This window comes from Filicampus tigris, chromosome 4, assembly GCF_054856515.1.
Source record: "Filicampus tigris isolate MCC_2025a chromosome 4, RoL_Ftig_1.0, whole genome shotgun sequence".
NCBI classification, from domain to species: domain Eukaryota; kingdom Metazoa; phylum Chordata; class Actinopteri; order Syngnathiformes; family Syngnathidae; genus Filicampus; species Filicampus tigris.
This window is the reverse complement of record NC_141220.1, coordinates 1,325,548-1,346,592: the sequence shown is the minus strand read 5'-3', so window position 1 is coordinate 1,346,592 and position 21,045 is coordinate 1,325,548. Positions and strand designations below refer to the sequence as shown.

General features: G+C 38.4%; 1 protein-coding gene across 2 annotated transcripts in view; it reads right to left on the bottom strand.

The window, feature by feature from the left end:
* ciapin1 (cytokine induced apoptosis inhibitor 1) overlaps positions 1–16,458 on the bottom strand; it is a 49,454-nt gene extending 32,996 nt beyond the window's left edge. Inside the window, exon 1 of one of the 2 annotated variants that reach the window (XM_086027421.1) lies at positions 16,232–16,458. The gene's annotated coding sequence lies outside the window, so the exon portion shown is untranslated. Of the gene's footprint in view, positions 1–16,001; positions 16,171–16,231 lie in introns of those variants that run through there. The other variant, XM_086027420.1, reaches the window with a different exon arrangement.
* Between the last annotated feature and the right edge of the window lie 4,587 nt (positions 16,459–21,045).

Here is a 21,045-nt window from a genome sequence, read left to right as displayed (position 1 = left end):
TTGACTGAACATACTAATCGCTATCGCTAATGCTAATCATGATCGCTAATCATTAGCATAGGCTCATCTTGTTCATGAGTTTCAAGTTTCTTTTGTTTTGACAATGACAATGATCTTCCTATTATTTTGTTAAGAGAAAACTCTCTTACCGTGCTGACAGTTTCGGCTGTCCTTACCCTTGGAGCTGTCTCTAATTCCACGTGACGTGTCTAAAACAGCTGATCAGGTTGGGGGAATCTTCAGAATAAGGCTCCCCGACCCGATCAAGGTTGTGCTCCAACCCCCCACAAATGCGCTATATAAATAAAATTGTATTGTATTGTATTATTTTGCTCCGGACACGTCACGTGGAAGCAGTGACAGCTCCGAGGAAGGCTGCAGTGACAGCCGAAACTGTCAGCACGGTAAGAGAGTGTTCTCTTCACAAAAAATAAGATCATTGTCATTGTCAAAACAAAAGAAACTTGAAACTCGTTTAACGAATACAAAGACAAGATGAACATTATTGGATCATCTTGTTCATGTCTATGAAAATACATGTGTATGTAACGCATAGATTGTATTTTCTGTTTCTTGTGCAGTTTCACAATATAAACAGGCAACTTCGCTGCACACCTGGAGTCAGTGGAGTTTATTTGTGAATGTTTAGCTGTTTGGATAAGGTACCTTTCTCAACTAGCAAGGACTTAACAGTCAAATTGTCTTTTTGTGATACTATTTAATTATTTATTTGACAAGACATTAGATTTTAACCGTTTAAATGATTCATGCATTTTAATAGCTTTTAGGATTTATCTTATGTTTATGTCGGTTACAATAAACATGTCAAATGATAGGTAATTGTCAGAGCTTGTTAGTGCTGACTTGTATTTATGATGTTTTGCTTCCCTCTGCAGGCGCTTTACAATACAATACAATACAATTTTATTTATATGGCGCATTTCATAACAGCTAGAGAGCAGACTACGTGAACTATGAACTGGAGGTGGCGTGATTAAATCTGCCAATAAGAAGACAAGTTAGAAATATTGGGGACAGAGTGAACTTTTGTTTATCCAATTCATAGATAAATCGACAGATTAATTTATTATTTAAATAATCGTTAGTTGCAGCCCTGGACCATTTATTGTAATGTTCAATAAAGTTTCAAAGAAGACAATTTAGCCTAGTGGCCTTTTTGTTCAGCTGAGCATTTGAGGTTTTGTGCTGTATGCATGTATGCATGCATGCATGCATGGATGGATGGATGTGATGATGAACTTTATGTACAAGGTCAAAATGTTAAGTGAATTAGCTTTGTTTTCTTGTACAACATTTTTTTCAAATAACTAGAACACAACCCCTATGGATATTTTTAGGCTGATGCCAATATTTGGCAGGAAAAATGCTAATTACTGATTAACCTGTTGGTTACTTAAAAATAACATAATATAATACAATAAAATATATAATGAATAAAATAACCTTTTTGGTTCCTTGTACATCCGAATGTAGCTTTTTTCCTTAAAATTACATGAAATTAATGGCACTTTTCTATTATCTTTTTTCCCCCACTTCTTCATGAAATTGATATTTTGCGTAAAACACACTAAAAAAAATGCATTTTAAAAAACAAAAAGATACTCATATATTCAGTGGCCAGAAAAAGTCCCAATAAAAATACTATTGTAGTACAACTTCTTTTCAAGGAATACAGTGCAATGAAATTTAATATAAAAGTGGTTCAAGTAACATGTAGGAATATCTACTGAATTTTACTCCATGAACAGCACTTTGTATGCAGCAATGGCTGTTTTTAAAGTGCTCCATAAATAAAGTTGAATTGAGAATTCATCAAATATTGTCAAGTACTTTGTATAACAATCAATACAAATAGGGCAACCATTCAAGATATAGATGAACAAATACAGAGGAAAGGTACCGGTAAATAAAGGAAAAAATAGAGGGATAAAAAAGGTTATGCTGCGTTATGTTTGGGAAATTAGGGTTTATATAAAACATTGGAATGAGTGCAAATTTCCACCATTTTCCAAGTCTTTTGTTTGTCAGAGAAAGAATGTATTGTCTGAATTTGCTAGGGAAAGCAGTAAAGCACGGCTTTATTCCAAGGAATTTACAACAAATGTGGTATTTTGACATTCTGTGACCAAACACGACTGCCCTGTACAGGCCCAGACAGGCCCAGACTCCGGCCCATTGCAAAACTCTTTGCAGCAATCGATGGCTTTTGCCTGTGGTGATCGGTCACGCAATGAAGCTAAATGCTAACACTAATGTGATCCCCTTTGTATCACGTCAATGATCGTCAAGCTATTTTATGATCTGTTATAAAAGTACACATCGTCGCTGCCCTGTGAAAAACAGATATGCCCCAGAGTACATGAAAATTGCCACATAAGAAATGAGACAGTAGACTCTGTGAAAATGAATATTTCTATCATTCTCAAAACTCTTGGCCGCGGCTGTACATTAGCCTTCATTCAATGTTAATACAATGTAAGTGTTGTTTACAGTGTGTTGTCTGTTGTGTTGTCTACTATTGTTCGCTTGAACCTGTAAAAATATGAAAACGATCCGCAAAATATTTTCAATTTTGTGGAAGTGATAATGGCTTTTCCGCATAGGAGTTCACGTTTAATGTCAATAAAATGCAAAATATTGTGACGATTGCCTTTTTATTTTCACAGGCTTTAGTGGACATGAGTAGAGCTGTGCATATGACAAAAGCCCACACCAATAAATAATCAGCGTCATTAAAGATGTGCTAAATGTAGTCATAAAAACATATTTAATCACTACTAAATTTTTCAGGGGGGTGAATTTTATTGCTGACATCAGTTTTACATACAGACCGATTAATATGTGCTAATTAATGTTCAGCCCAATCAGTCCTTTTCATGAATGCATTTATGCACGTATCACACTGAGCCGCAAGTATGGAATGTTGTTTTTTCGTCAGGGTTCCTAAAAAGTTGCAAACAGTTTTTCTTTGTCTCTGTTTCTTGAACATTTTCAAAAAATTTTTGAGACAACAAAAACTGTTTGCAACTAGAGGTGGGCGATATATATCGGCATCGATATCATTGTGAACGCTGCTTTGACGATGTCTTATTTTACATTATCGAGTATTCATACCGTCTGCAAAGTAAACAGCCGAACGGGTATAATGAGGAGGGGTTGCTTGAAAGCCCTCATTCGGTGAATCAGCGGACAGGGTTCAGTCAAGTGACTCAAGTGCGAAGCCAGCACAACATCACACGTTTCACTTGGAGGAGACCTCATTGTTTTCACATAGAGGAGTCTACCGTCTCAGGAAAAGATTTAATAGCAAGACGTGGGTCCACGTCACTTGCATGGAAGTGGTTTGGATTTGAAAAGACTAATGTCGGTCAAAATAATGTTATCTGTAAGTCACAGTGAAGAGCAGCTCCACAACAAATCTATTTCACCACTTGCGAACGACCCATAAGAAGCAATATGAGGAATATGGAAAGCTTCGTGATACCAGAAGCATGGACACCGCTCAAGAAAGGATGAGTAAATCTGCACACCAAAGTCAGAAAACACTCACCGAGGCATTTAGCAAACGCGTACCTTATGACAAAGACAGTAAAGGGTGGCAGGACATTACGAACACCATCACTAATTTCATCGCTACGGAAATGATGGCGATTCACTTGGTGGAGAGAAAAGGCTTCTGAGAACTTATTAACGTCCTTGATCCCAGATGGAAAGTCCCAAGTCGCAAATATTTTGGACGAACTTCTCTACCATGCTTTTACGAATCAACTCGCAAAAGACTCACGGAGAAACTGCAAAGTGTGTCACACTTTTCCTCGACCACCGATTTGTGGTCGAGCAGGACCTCCGAGCCCTACCTATCTCTGACGGTACATTTTATCGACGAATCCTGGCTACTAAGCAGCTATTGCTTGCAGACGTCCTACTTTCCACAGGACCACACAGTAGGGCTGCCATGATTAGTCGACTAATCACGACGACAACGATGATCAAAATCGTCGACAATTAATTTTCCTGTTTTCCTATCTGCAACGCACATGCGCAGCGGTGGTAATCCGGGTGATGCAAACAGAAGCATTGTGGGTAAAGTAGTGTAAGCCTTACATTGTAAGGGCCAATTCGTGTTGGCAACAGAGTCAAAAAGTGACGGCACAGTTCACCAAATATACTCAATACAATGCAAACCTGCCTTTCATGGCAGCACGAGGGGGCTGCCCAATCATTTAAAGAGAGGAAGCAAGTTATGGCTTATGCCTGATTTCATATCTGACATAGGCACAGTTGTCACACGTTACGGTTTATTTGATGCAACGCTCCTATTTGGTACGCTAATACGTCGTAGCATCTTCTATGGATTAAGCAGCCATTATTCAGTAAACTCGCGTTGATTAACAAGCAAAACTCTGTGTGTTTATGCCTGTGGTGGACATCGAAGCAGGAAGCGCACGCTTGCTCTCTCTCTCTTTCTCTCGCTCGCGAACGGAGTGATGCGTTCATGAACTAGGAAATATCAGCACTCAACACAAAAACAAAATATGTGCCACTCATCGGCTTCACATAATAAAATCCATAATTAAGTTTGTTGTAATATACTAGGGGTGGGCGATCAGGCAAAAATATCAGATCACGATTTTTAAAAATAAAATCATGATCACAATTTTATCACGATTCTTTTTTTACATAGTTTTTTTAATGCTAATTTGCACATTTCTGACCATTTTCCTCATGTTAAACAAAATAAAACATTTAAAATGTGTATGAAACTCTAAAAGAAAAAAAAAGACATTTTATGTCAGCTAAGCTTTCTGAACAGGTTTTAATTTGAATAGTGACAATTTTATCAAGATGTGCAGTCAATGCGAACATAGAAAGTAACATAATGTAAACATAAAAACATGCAGGTCTAGTACTTTGAAGAGTCTTTTAAAGACCTTGTTTTCAACTGTTTTAATGCGAATCATGTCTTCAGCAAGGTAATAAGTCACTGCCTCAGTTACTTCTTTACACTGCTTGCTTGTTTTTTTCATATGTAGTGCTCTTGTTAAATTTCTGCAATTCTGCAAACTTTGCAAACAACTGGTTTGAGCTTTCTCCTCCAAGGAAAAGCCAAACCAAATCGACACTGTGGATGCGGAGGTTCTTTTCGGGACCAACTCTGCTTCATGGTGACTTTTCGCTATAGCTCCCCGCTGTATACAAACAAACAGGTAGTGTCACGTATGGTGCACTGTGCGTGCTCTGATTGGTTGGTCGGGTATTTGCGCCGCCATCGAGCTAAACTGTATAGAATGTGCCATGTAGACGAGTAAACGATCTTCCAGCTTTATGAGATCGTGAACACGTTGAATCGCTTAACGATCTAATATCGATATATCGCCCACCCCTATAATATACCATGCTATAGTGCAAAATAAAGTCTTCCCTTTTTTGTTACAGGTGCACAACACATTTTGATTGTGTGGATCAATTTACTACTTTTAAATTATGCATACTAGTGAAAAGAATAACAAAACCTTTTTGATAAAGTGTTTATTTTAGTTTTCTTTAGCATAGAGCATTTGCCCAATTTACTCCTCTGATTTCAATACCTTCCGTTAAAAAAATAAAATAAAAAAATAAAAAAGTCTTGGTGCCCAAGAAGAGTGAAATACATAGACAAGTACTTCTTTTTGTATTCATTGATAATTTCACTGTATTAGTGCAACTCTGCATAGTGTATAGTTTTGGTTCAATTTTAAAACGCACTAAAGAATTACAGCTAAAAATGTTAAGGCCAGAGTATCGCCATCAATTTAAGTCACTCCTTTATTTATTAACATGTCAGGAATGATGGGTTGAGTTGCAAAGTTTAATACAAGTTGAATGCACTATCATCTTGTCTTCATGATTAGTTTGTACATAAAGAATTTAAGCTGTAAGTGAATGATGCCTATTATAAGAGCAGCAGCTTGGTGCTGCGATTTGCCGCGATTTATATATTATCTGATTAGTCGACTAATCACAACAGTAGTTGCGATTACTACTGTTGTGATTAGTCGACAAGCAAAATAATCGTTTGTGGCAGCCCTACCACACAGATCAATCCATTGCACTTGATTTGAAAGACACCCTCGCCGCATAATCACTGAAGGAAGAACGAACGGCATGCGTGGCAACCGACAGAGGTGCAAACGTTGTCAGTGCGCTCCGGATCAACAGCTGGACTGGGCTTCCATGTTTTGGGCACCGGGTTCATATTGCGATTGGTGAGCTACCCCCCCCATCATCACTATTATTATTATTATTCGTGTTAATAGTACAATAGTGGTAGTAATGGCAGCTGGAGTAGTAATAGTAGACATGTCTATTGTGCAGCAGTTTACCATTTATTGTTGTAGACTTCATTTGCTGTTAATTGTGCACAAAATATTTATTTGATGAGAAATTAAGATATGAATTCGACACAAATAACAAAATTAACTGTTGACTTTAGTAGTAAATAGAGTGCACTTACATGAACTGCTGCAGTCTAATAACAGTGTTACTATTACTGCTGCTAAGTGATACTATCACTAGCCTTCTACTACCAGAAATGATAAAGATGATGGTGATAATATTAAGAACAGTAATTAAACTGTTGTGTAGCAACCCTACCTGAGTATGTCAAGTAACACAATGTTTAATTGGTTAGCAGATGTTTACATGATTCTCCCCCTCCCCACACAGAGGAGCATGCATGATCCAAGAGTAGACCGTGCCATTGGCGTTTGTAAGAAGGTGGTGGCAGCTTTCTCCAACAGCTGGAAGAAAGCCCTTAATGATGCTCAACAACAACTGGAGCTTCCACACCACAAACTAATTACTAATCACCCACAAGATGGGGCTCCAGACAGCGTATGATTGACAAGTTTATTGAACAAGAGAAGGCCATCCGCCATGTGCTGGGTTCAGACAAAAAGCATCGCCATTTAATTCCAACTTGGTAAGATCTTGAGGTGCTAGAGTCGGCCAGCAGAGCCCTTGGTCCCCTGTTAGTTTGTGGATGCACTTTCAGGTGAGAACTAGGGGTGTAACGGTACACGTGGGTGTATTAATACGTTTAGATATGTCCACTTATTAGCACAAGTTTATGCACGGGTGCTATTGACTGTTGGACGCGGGAGAGGAGGGCAGCGGCACTAAAAAGAACCAAACAAATACGCAAACAAGCCAGCGCTCGAAGGTGCCCCGTACACTGCGGTCTCCTGTTTGGGAACATTCTGGCTGTCCTGTTAAAATCGCCGATGGGGAAAGGTACGTGTATAAGTCCCAAAGTTGTGTGCCAACTTTGCCACATGAGATCAGCTATGCTGTAGTAGCACGTCTAACATAACAACACTTAAAACGACATCATCCGATTTGTGTTTCTTAGACGAGGAAGCAAGCAGTCTTTTTAGCCAAAAACAAAGCACAACAGCTCTCTCCTTCGTTCTCCTCTGCTCCTCTCACTAGCCATACGATGCATTCATGAACCTCGGAACCATCACAACTCAGAAAAACACAAATCCGACCACAACACAGATAACCCAATTCATTACAATATACTGTTGAACATTCAAAGATTTTAATGCCTAAAGAGTGTAAATAATTTCATGAAGACTTTAAAGTTACTGTATTTCATTATAAAAAGAGTTTTAATACAGTTAGCAATAGTTGTAACTGTTATTGTATGTATTTTTTTTCATCCCAAAAAGTGTATATGTACTGTAATGACAAGTTGTCTTCAACTTGAATACTTACACCGTAGGTCTTAATGGCTCAATTCGGATTTTTGGAAAAAAATCAGATTTTTTTGTGAAAGCGTTCATATTACATATGAATGCGACCTCAGTCTTGTCTGCTGTATGAACACATGCATCGTCAAAGTGGCCCACATGCGCAGAAGAAGAGACGACGTCACACCCGACGCTGTGTTTGCAGAAGTAAATGTGGTCCAGCGTGTCGGGGGATTTATACAGTCAAGAGATTAGGTAGCAGGTAGGAATAAATACAGTATTTGGGCGAAGTTATGAGGCTTTAATATCTCATTTCATGGAGACATCACTAACAATGACGTCACGCCTTAACCGTGGCTGAATTACTACGATAGCCATAAATGTCCACTTATGCTTCATGTTTCAACGTGGATTAAATCAAAGTAAAATATAAAGTCAATAGTGTTACTCAAAACAACTTTGTAGATTCGATCCCCTGCTGCCAGCAGTTTCCCTTTGCCTGCGCGGAGCACAAACGTCAATGTCGGATATATGCGACCTGGCCATTCAGACTGCGAACGCATTGGAAAAGATCATATACGTATCCGATCTAGGACCACATATGAAAGTGACACAGGTGGCATTTGAAAAATCGGAATTGAGCCGTTCGGACTGTCATAGAAAAATCACATATGCATATTTGCATATGGGCAAAAAAATCCGATCTGGTCGCATTTGCCTTCGGTGTGAACCTAGCCTTAGATGTGTCAAAGGCTGTTGCTTCCGACTATTTAAAGATTTCAGTGTCTTAATAATTTACAAAATTAAGAGATCTTTATTGTTAGTGTATTTTTTATTCTGGTGTAATTTCTTAGAATGTCACCCGAATGGTTCGCTTTTATTTATTTTTTCGATAAAAAAGTACAGTTTACTTGTCATCTTTTCAAAGAGCTACCTGAGGTAGACAGTGATGCCAATCCTCTTGACCGGTGGCAATCACAAGAGGTGAATTTCCCCAGGCTGTCACAACTGGCCAGAAAATATCTTTGCATACCTGCCTCAAGTAGCCTTTCAGGGAGAGCTTTCAGCACAGGTGGAAATATTGTAACTGACCACAGAGCTTCACTAAAGCCTGATGCCGTTGATAGACTAGTGTTTTTGGCTCATAATTTGAAGTAAATAACCTGTGCTTCTCTATAAATAAAATTGTATTGTATTGTATTGTATAGTAGCACGTCCGCCTCACAGTTCAGAGGTCGTGGGTTCGATCCCGGCTCCGGCCTCCCTGTGTGGAGTTTGCATGTTCTCCCCGTGCCTGCGTGGGTTTTCTCCGGGCACTCCGGTTTCCTCCCACATTCCAAAAACATGCATGGTAAGTTGATTGGATACTCTAAATTGCCTCTAGGTGTGATTGTGAGTGCGGATGTTTGTCTCTGTGTGCCCTGCGATTGGCTGGCAACCAATTCAGGGTGTCCCCCGCCTACTGCCCAAAGACAGCTGGGATAGGCTCCAGCACGCCCGCGACCCTTGTGAGGATAAGCGGTATGGATAATGAATGAATGAATGAATGTATTGTATAGTTGGTAGTACTTGGTACACATTTTTTACAGCAGAGTTGGAGACACATTTGTTGCCAATTTGTGCTGTAGTGACAATACCTGGTATTGTCTATTTGGTTTAAATTGATGTTTTGTTGGCACAGTTTTTTCTACAACAGTTCTACAAATTTACTATTGACCATCTGATTTTGCACATTCTTTTTGTTTTATGTACAGCCTGGACATAATTTGAAGTTGTTTCATTGTATAATATTGACATTGAATATTGTTGTGCAATGGTTTGCTCAAGCACTTTAAAAATAAAGGCTGCTCTTCTGAAACATTTTGTCTGTCCATAGTTTTTTGTGAAGCAAATGTAAATTTGGAATATATTTTTGGTGGAATATCATCAAATTAGCGTGACAGTTTTTTTTTTTTTTAAATATCGAGATATTCTTTTTAGGCCATATCGTCCACCCTTATTTGCAATTAGGGATGGGCGACATGGGCAAAAAAATATATATCAATATTTTTTTTTAAAACTCAATTTGACGATATTTTACAAAAAATATTTTAAATCTGCACTTGATTCACAGACCAATTGTGGATAGACAGCGTTTTTGAACAACATCTCTTTTAAATTGCTAAATACAACTTCTGCAAAACATAATGATATTCTATGACAATATTCAACAATAAAAAACAAAAAATTATGTATAGACTTACATTGATTTTTGGGAATATTTATGTCATTTAAATGTCTCTGCTGTTACTCTATAATGATATGACATTTTGAGCTGCAGTAAGTTCTGGTGTACCACTGCCAACTACTAGAGCAATCAGAATGAGAAAAAAGGTCTTAACTACAGCAATCAGAATGAGAAAAAATGTATTTGATATGTGACGTGTGACGAAGTGTCACCCAGCGAGAGAGAAAAAAGGCGTCGTCATGACAACACCCATTCTCATACATTGGCCAACGTATTCAGAATAAAGTTGAATAATAAAACTGCAATTTCCCGAAAAGTGCATTTTCCCACTGATTCATCGCTGTGATATGTAGACTTGTGACTCTATTCATGTTTGGGTGTAAGCTGGCGTCACACTAATAAACCGTCGTAGTTTGTGTAACATGTCTCGGGAGTACAGGCTAGTTATGAATGATGCGGACTACAAGCGTGTAAATGGAATGTTAACCGATCATCCAGGATGTCACGTTTGACTTGCTCGCTAAAGTACTGAGTGTGTGTGTGTGTGTGCGTGAGTGCGTGCATGCGTTTATATTCGTGGTGCAACAGAATTGCTCTTCACGGTGACCGTTTTGGCACACCTAACAATGTTATTCCCACCGACGTCAATCTTGTCAACTCCAAACCATTTACAGACTACAGACGACGTGGACTCGCGCCTCGCTCTGAATCCCCGCTCGACACTCCTCCATGAAATGAGGAGGAAACTGCTCCGCTGCGGTGCGGACAGAGTCACGTGACCGGGTCCTGCCCGCTGATTCGGTGAATGATTATCACTTCTTCCTCCTCTGCCGTCAATGCACACTGATTTTTCAGCATTTCCACATACTTTGCGGCCGTCGGCTGACTCGCTTTTCGAGGCAGTATTAATGCTCGATAATGTAAAATTACACATCGTGAAAGCAAGATTGACGATGATATCGATAACGATATATATCGCCCACCTCTATTTGCAACCATTAAAATTGTGGCGAACATGAACGAACCCTGACGAAAAATCAACATTCGGGCCGTGTGCGAACAGTTGCCAACCTTCGCCGCACAGTGAGATACGGACTTTAATGATATAAGGTACAGACATTGAAGGAATCAAAGTTCTGATATACATTTGTTTACGGAATCGAAATTATGATATAGTTGCCTGTGTAATAATTTGAGATCTTAGTTATCTGTGTACAACGATGTCAATTGTTAGGGTACATAAAGGGAAAAACGATCAGCTAACATTGTCCAATTTGCTGAATATGTTTGCCGTTGTTGAAAGGGCTATAATCTGCCGATTTAATCTGCAGAACCTATAAATAACTAAAAAACTCTTATGGACTTCTATCACAATTGTTGTATTGTTCACCAAATCATGCCTAACATTTTTTGTGCAACTATCAAGTCCAGAACTATACAATAAGTACCAATGTTCAACCAATTAACTCATTCACTGCCAAGTACATATTTATTTGTCTTTTCACAGTCCCACCATTCAATCCCAGGAATTTATTTTTTCTTTTGATTTTTTTCAAACGTTAGGGCAAAAGAGAGTCCGGAAATGTCTGGCAGAGAAAGTGGAAGTCAACCCCAAAAATGTTCTACTGGTCCTTCTCAAAAAATTTGCTTATTGTGATAAAGTTCATTATTTTCCATAATGTAATGACAAAATTAAACTTTCATATATTTTCTATCCATTGCACACCGACTGAAGTAGTTCAAGCCTTTTATTGATTTAATATTGATGATTTTGGCAAAAAAGTAAAGAAAAACCAAAAATCCCGATCTCAAAAAATTAGCATATCATGAAAAGGTACTCTAAACACGCTATTAACCTAATCATCTGAATCAACGAATTAACTCTAAACACCTGCAAACGATTCCTGACGCTTTTAAAAACTCACAGCCTGATTCATTACTCAAAACCACAATCATGGGTGGGACTGCCGACCTGACTGCTGTCCAGAAGGCCATCAATGACACCCACAATCAAGAGAGTAAGATACAGAAAGAAATCTCTGATCGAATAGGCTGTTCCCAGAGTGCTGTATCTAGGAAAAAGTGTGGCAGAAAACGCTGCACAACCAGAAGAGGTGACCGGACCCTGAGGAAGATTGTGGAGAAGGGCCGATTCCAGACCTTGGGGGAGCTTTGGAAGCAGTGGACTGAGTCTGGAGTAGATCTATCCAGAGCCACCGTGCACAGGCGTGTGCAGGAAATGGGCTACAGGTGCCGCATTCCCCAGGTCTAGCCACTTTTGAACCAGAAACAGCGGCTTAAGGCCTCTATCGAAGCATCCTCTATCGAAGCATCCTGGGCCTCCACAACACCTCAGCAGTGCCACCGGCTGATTGCCTCCATGCCATGCCGCATTGAAGCAGTCATTTCTGCAAAAGGATTCCCGACCAAGTATTGAGTGCATAACTGAACATAATTATTTGAAGGTTTACTTTTTTTTTAATTAAAACATTTTTTTATTGGTCGGATGACTTATGCGAATTCTTTGAGATAGGGATTTTTGGTTTTCTTTACTTTTTTGCCAAAATCATCAATATTAAAATAATAAAAGGCTTGAACTACTGCAGTTGGTGTGCATTGAATCTAAAATATATGAACGTTTAATTTTTATCATTACATTATGGAAAATAATGAACTTTATCACAATATGCTAATCTTTTTAGAAGGACCTGTATACATGCCCACTAGTCTAAACAGGGCATTCTGATTAACATTACGTTTGTGGAATATATGTTAACAGCAAAATCCACATGTTTTTTTGTCCATGTCAGGAGGCCACTGGTTTTGCCACTGGTTGTCAACTGAAAATGACATCACAGTTGTTCAAGGCTCAAGTAACAGCCAATCATGGCTCAGCTTCAGAAAACAGGTGAGCGTGAGTCGTTAGCTGAGACCTGAGCAACTGTGATGTTCTTTTCAGTCGACAGCAAGTGACAGAATGGCTGCCCCCTGCGATGGCTAAAAACGGGTGGATTTTGCTGCTTAACTCATATTCCACAAATCCAATATTAATCAGAATGCCATGTTTAGACTTGTGAAAGCGCATAGAACATATTGCAAATAATGTTTTGGGGTTGACTTCCTTTAAAGTGAGACTTTAATGATTTGTTACTATAATTATCATAAATTATTTAACAACGTAGGGAATGGAAATACATCCTTAAGACTTCATCTGCAAGTGTTCACATTTTCAAATGACAACTTCACAATTGTGGATAGAGGGTGATTCTGAACACAGCCATTAATTTACAATGTGACAATTTAGGGTCCTTATGCTAACCGTATGTTCTCCCCGTGCCTGCGTGGGTTTTCGTCCGGATACTCCCACATTCCAAAAACATGCATGATAAGTTGATTGGGCACTCTAAATTGCCCCTAGGTGTGATTGTGAGTGCGGTTGTTTGTTTGTCTCTGTGTGCCCTGCGATTGGCTGGCAACCAATTCAGGGTGTCCCCCGCCTACTGCCGAAAGACAGCTGGGATAGGCTCCAGCAGGCCCGCGACCCTTGTGAGGATAAGGATAATGAATGAATGAATACAATACAATTTTATTTATATAGCGCATTTCATAACAGCTAGAGCTGTAACAAAGCACTTTACAAATACAATAAATAGAACAAAAACAATAAAAGGCTGTGATACATGTATTAATAAATATAGATATAAATATATAAAATATAAATCAAAATATAAATAAATAAAGCCAATAAATTGACATAAAACACTATAAACAATTGATACCGGAAAAGAGCCAAAAATTTCAGGTCTGATCAAAAGCCAGAGAAAAGAAATGTGTCTCAACCGGGTTATAAAAATGGACAGAGAGGGGGCTTGCCTAACAACCAATGGGAGGTCATTCCAGAGGGAAGGACCAGCAACAGAAATGGCTCGATCCCCTCTGAGGCTCCGCTTGGTCCTCGGCACCTCGAGCAGCGCCTGGTCCGCAGACCTGAGGCTGCGGGAAGGTGCATAGGAGCTCAGATAGGTACGCCGGGGTGAGGCCATTTAATGATTTAAAGACAAATAGGAGAATCTTAAATTGAACCCTGAAATGCACTGGGAGCCAGTGAAGGAAGGCCAGAATTGGTGTTATGTGCTCGATCTTCCGAGCTCTAGTTAGTAGGCGGGCAGCAGCATTTTGGACCAACTGGAGACGTTTGAGGGAGGACTGGCTAAATAAAAATAAAGTGCATTGCAGTAATCTAGCCGAGATGTAACAAAGGCATGGATGACTGTTTCTACGTGCTGATGGGAAAGGAGGGGCTTTACCTTAGCCAGCTGTCTAAGGTGAAAGAAGCTCGACTTTACAACAGCGCTGATTTGCTGGTCCAATTTAAGATCACTGTCCATTTTAAAACCCAAGTTCAAGACTGTTGGCTTTAGACATGAAGCCAGGGGGCCCAGGTCAACAGGGTGGGGTGGAGACGAGCCACTGGGACCGAACACCATAACTTCTGTTTTCTTTTTGTTGAAATTTAGGAAATTTTGTGACATCCAGTCTTCGATGTCCTCTCGGCAGGACAAAAGTGGTCTTAAGGAGAAAGCCTCTTTTTTGCTTAGCGGGATATAGATTTGACAGTCGTCCACGTAGCAGGGGAAAGAAATACCGTGTTTTCTAAGGGTGGAACCCTGGGGCAGCAAATACAATGAGACCAGCAATGGCCCCAAAATAAAACCCTGTGGAACACCATACGATAGAGGGGCAGAGCGGGACTCAGAGGAATCTAGGCTCACAGAAAAAGTCCTGCCAGCTAAATAGGCATACATCCACTAATGCCTACTTGGTGTTGCAAGCGAGTCAAAAGAATACTGTGGTCTCTACCGTATTGAAAGCTGCAGTCAAATCCAACAAAACGAGACATACGTGGTCTCCGGTCTCATTTGCCAGGAGGATGTCATTGAAAACACATAGCAGGGCTGACTCTGTGCTATGCATCTTCTTGAAGCCTGACTGGAAAACTTCCATGACATTGTGTTTATCCAAGAAAGATCTTAGCTGTGAGTGCACCACGTTTTCCAGAATTTTAGACATAAAAGACAGCTTGGAAAGGGGTCTAAAATTTGATAGCACAGCTTGATCTAGGCCATTTTTTTCAGCACAGGTTGCACTACAGCATGCTTAAAATGTTCGGGGACCACACCAGAAGGCGGGCTGCTGTTGATAATGGCCAAAACCTATTTGCCAATTGTTAGGACAATCTCCTTAAAGAAGTGTGGAGGAGTGGAGTCATAAGGGGAGCCTGATGGTTTCATATGACAAACCACCTCCTCCAAAGATGTCAAAGAAACCAGCTCAAAGGACTCGAACACTGCTGAACAAGGAACATGGACAAGAGGGGTCAAATGTGGCGTTCGAAACAAGAGCCCTAGCTGTAGAAACCTTGTCAATGAAAAACTGCAAGAACTTATCGCACATTTCAGGGGATGATTTCGTGCAAGTCGGTTGACGGGGCTTCAGTACAGAGTCAATTGTTTTAAATAGAGCACGTGGATTTTGGCTATTTGCCTGAATCAGACATGACAAATGGTCTCTCTTGGACTCCTTCACCTTTCTCTGGTAACGACGCCAGCAGTCCGTTAAGATTTGATATGAGACCTGCAACCTGTCTTTTTTCCACCTGCGTTCATCTCTGCGCCATTCTTGTTTAGCTGTGCGAATGCTCTCATTAAACCATGCTAACCGTAAATTTTCACAAACGGAGGATATCCTCCTAGCCCCTACAAGGTTATCCAACTCCCGTGCTGCCACCAGGTACCCTTTCAATTCTTATATTTTTGTACCGCGTCATGTTACCTAAAATAATGTGACGAAACTTTGTTTTGCCACAGGTTAGCAGCATGACTCGCAAAGCCACCGGCGACAGCGCAAGTCACATTCATTCGGCAAATGTAATTACAAATTCCCAAATATACCATATGCAGTTACTGAACAACTCGTGACCACAGTAATTTAAACAGATACGTTTACACGCAGTGACTTACCTTCGTTTGTTATTAGCCTTCACTTCAAACTACCAAGTTGAAACTCCTGCACGATCTGCTCGCTAGTGATGTGTTGGTCGCGAACGAAACAGCTCTTCGACTCGTTGGTTTGGTTTGGTTTGGTTTTACGTAATTTTCATGTGTTGTTTCACTTTAAATTAGTTTGTGTGGGGGCGTAGCTAAAAGCCCAAATCGCTAAAAGTTAAATTGGAAAGTGGTTTTATACTTACTACTTTTTGTAGCTCTGTGTGGAGAAAATAAATAAAACGAATAATTTCTAAATAAATGAATAAAACCTAGTGCATTTTTGATGCATTCGCATACTCATGATTCAATCTTTTGATACGTAATAATAAATTAATTTGAGAAAAAAACAAAACTCTTAAGAGCCGTTTGAGTTGAAAGAGACGGTTCTTTTCAGTCAACTAAGCCATAAGAGCCAGTTCTCTAAAAAGAGACGGAATGCCCATCACTCCTGCTCGCGCATGCGCAGCAGGTCGGCCATCTTTGATCGCTAACTACGGCAACCACACTAAGACCAAATACCTATGCAGTTTAATGCCTGCGCAATCAGCGTTTCAGTTTCGAAAAAAGAATTTAAGTGTATATTAAAGTTTTCCTACATTTTACACTAACAGATTTGTAAGAAATGCTCTCCTGTCTAATATATTTTCAAGTTCTATTGAATTAATAGACTAAAGAAATTAGAGTTTGAATAAGGACGAAATACGTCAAGGGAAAGTAGAGAAACACATAGGATCCAATCATAGGTTTAATGTGGAGCAATTATTATTTGTATTTTTTTAAAATAGAAGTAGCAGTAGTAGTAGTAGTAGTAGTAGTAGTTTTTAATATTTTTTTAATAATATTTTTTTATTATTATTATCATGTTTCACCAAATCTCAAATACAGACAAATGAAGCACCACGGTGTTACAATCAAATGACAGGTACAAATACAAAAAACAAAACAAAAACAAAAAATAAACTAAAAGATAAAACCACACAGAACAAGGGGCATTGTCAGAAGTCATCACAAAAGGGAAAACAAACGTTTGTTAAACAGTGACAACAAAATATTACCTTAAATGAAAATCAGACAAGAATGCTTCAAGAGCGCGGGCATTTTTCTGTTCTATTAGCTTCAAAGATTTTACAAAGAGACTGATCTTTATTCTTCAAGTGAGATATAGTAGGTTTCGTCTTAAAAAAAACGACATTTAGGAATAAAATGTTTACACATTACTAGTAAATTATTGATTCCAAAATCTATTTTATTATTCTTAATAGTTATACCATATTGGATCTCTTTCATTGTTAACATAGTTAATTGAATCCCCTTGTAGCCAGTCATGAAAATCCTTCCAAAATTTCTGTATTGTCACAAGAGAAGAAAAGATATTCCAGGTTTTCACTTTCAGTTTCACATCAAACACATTTCTCTGTTTCCATTTTGAATTTATATTTTAGATATTGATTAGTTGGGTACATTTTGTTTATGATTGTGAATTGGTTTTTTCCTTCATTTTAAATGGACAGACAGGTAAAAAAGACAGGTAATTACATTTGATCTTCTTAATTTCTTCTTTTTTTAAATTTGTTATTACACTTGGGATTACACAAATCCATGCAACCAATCCAGAGTTGTTTCAAATTAGGTGTAACATCTGAATAATACATATATTGTTGCACCATAGAAAAAAGAGATTATGGAATAACTTGTACAGTTTGATTGTACTTCTTCTTGTTACAATGGATTTGAAAAATCAGCATGTAGTAGAATATTACCCTCATCATTCAAAAAATGTGCAACTGCCCATATACCTTTAGACAACCAATTCTGAATAAAGATAGACCTTCTGTTGAGGGTTATATATCTATTATTCCATATTGGAGAGTTATGTGGTGTGAAATTATGTTTGGAGATTAGTTTCCAATAAAGTAATACCTGCTGATGAAAGTCAGAGAGTCTCACTGGTAATTTATTCATCTCAAAATCACATTTTAAAAGAAAGTTAATTCCCCCCAATTTTTCAAAAATCAAGTTGGGTATGTGATACCAAATAGTTGGAATTATTAAGACAAGTTTTTAGCCATTTAAGTTTTAATATACCATTCATAGAATCAAAGTCTATGACATTACCGCCTCCATCTTCATAACATGTAATCATATCATTTTTGCCTATATAGTGACATTTCTTTTTCCAAATAAAATTGAAGTTCAAGTTATTAATAACTTTAATGAATTTATGTGATATGGGAAAGGAATACGCCGGATATATTAATCGAGAAAGACTGTCCATCTTGGTCAACAATATTCTCCCAAAGATATCTCTTTGCAACCATCGACTAAGGATTAGTTTGCATTTGTTGATGTTATCCCAAATATTCATCTTTTCAGACACCTTTTTGTCTCTTGTTATAATTATCCCCAAATATTTAACCTTTCTTGACTTTTATGTTAAATAATAATTGCATAGCATGCTCTTTCAGAGCGGGCGGCACGATGTTCGACTGGTTAGCACGTCCGCCTCACAGTTCAGAAGTCGTGGGTTCGATCCCGGCTCCGGCCTCCCTGTGTGGAGTTTGCATGTTCTCTCCGGGTACTCCAGGTTCCTCCCACATTCCAAAAACGTGCATGGTAAGTTGACTGGACACTCTAAATTGCCCCTAGGTGTGATTGTGAGTGCGGATGTTTGTCTCTGTGTGCCCTGCAATTGGCTGGCAACCGATTCAGGGTGTCCCCCGCCTACTGCCCGAAGACTGCTGGGATAGGCTCCAGCACGCCCGCGACCCTTGTGAGGATAAGCGGTATAGATAATGGATGGATGGATAGATGCTCATTCAGAGCAAATAATTCACATTTATTTATATTTAGTTGTAGGCCAGAGGCCTTTGAAAAATGATCAATTGTTTGCAGAACTAATGGAATTTGAGCTTCGTTTTTCAAAAACAGGGTTGTATCGTCAGCTAGCTGACTTATTATTAATATTAATTGTTTACCCATTATTTCGATCCCTGAAATTGCACTACTTTTAATTCATATTGATAACATCTCTGCAACCATTATAAACAAGAGGAGAGAGCTTCCACAGCCCTGGCGAATACCTCTATTTATGTTGAATCTCTTACACGTGCCATGACCTAAAGAAACCAAACTATTTATATCAAAATATAACATACCAATGGTGCTAATAAATTTTTTCCCAAAACCAAAATGATTAAGTGTTTCAAAGATAAAAGGATGTTCAGAATCCAGTTCTTTGTAAAAATCTGAGAAAATTAAGATTATTTTCCTCAATAAAATCACTGTAATCAAGTAAGTCCAAAACAAGTCTATTGTTGTTGTGAATAAATCTGCCTTTAAGGAATCCTAATTGTGTTTCGCTAACGATATCTGAAACTCCATGTTTAAGTCTTGCTGCAATAGAACCAGCAAAAAATTTGTAGTCTGTATTTAGTAATGTGATGGGTCTTAGATTTTCCTGGTTTAGGTATTAGGATAATTAGCCCCTGTTTCATACTGATCGTTACTTCTTTTTTATTAACTCATTCTAGTAACGCATTAAAAAATATTTCTCTTATCTCTTCCCCCAATAATTTGAAAAAAATAACGGTTAGACCATCATAACCAGGAGATTTATTTCAAGACATTTTTTGAATAGCTGCATCCAACTCCTCAATTTGAAGGTCAGATCCGCAAACTTCAAAGTGTGTTCTTTCGATTTTGGGAATAATATGAGATATATTATCAAAAAAGTTGTTAGAATCAGTCTTTGAGAAATTAGAATATAATTTTGAGTAAAACTGAAAAACTTCATTTTCCAAAAGTTTGGGGTCCTTACATTCCTTCAACTAACAAACAAGAAATATCTTTTTTTTCTGTCTTTGTTTTTCTAGAATAAAGAAATAAGAGGATTGTTTTTTTCTCCCGCTTCAATCCATTTTGCACGGGATCTCACAAAGGCACCATGTGCCCGATTTAGGCAAAGTTAGTCTAATTTGGTTTGTAAATCCATAAGTTTGTTTTTGTTTTCTTGAGAAAACGTATTTGTACTGCAGCATTGATTTATTTCTTGTAGGATATTATTTTCATAGGTTATTAGCTTTTGGTTCAGGGTTTTACTAAATTTAATGCTGAAATCTCTAATTTTGTATTTACAGAATTCCCATTTATTGATAAATCCGTAATTGAGTCATTTTTTGTAATATTTTTGATGATTTCTCCAACCATTTTGCAGTAATCTTCATTTTGTAATAGTTTAGCATTAAATTTCCAATAACACCTTTTGTGACTTTTTCTGACAGATGGTTTCAACATTAACTCTATCAAACAGTGATCTGAAAGAGGAGCATTTGATATAACAGCCCTTGTTGTAAGACCCATTATATCATCACACAAAACACACAAAACCACAACACACAAAAAATAAAACAAAACAACCCCCACCAACCCTCACACTGTCCATGGCTAGCTTTTGGCCAGTCCCTGGGCTGGCTGCGAGTGACGTGGTCAATCCTTGTGTGTTTTTTGTGTTTTGGGCTGGCTACTGGTGATGTAGCCAATCCTTTTTTTTTTTTTTTGTTTGCAATGGTTGTCTTTTGTGTTAGTGCATGTTTTTCATTTACCCCTTCCAACTCTCACACCCATGTTAGACCCCTCCTCCTTGCCATCTTGAGGAGGCGTCGTAACAATGTACCATTGGGTTTAAATCACGAAAAACGTTCAAGTTCTGGATTCATGTTTCTCCAAATGTCTGTTATATTATTGTATTGTGTTTTACCAACTTTGGGAGGCCATCTGTCTAGCCATTCATTCATTCATTCATTCATTCATTCATTCATTCATTCATTCATTCATTCTCTTGTAAAAATAAGCAGTTGGATTTTTGCCCTTTACACTACAAAAATAATGCTTTTCTTTCAAGCCCCTAACATTTAAAGAACCAAATGAAAGTGAAACATTAAACATGAACTATGAACAATTGGAGTACGGTAAAAAAAAAAAAAAAAAAAGAAGGAAAAAGGGGGAAAGGGGTTTAACC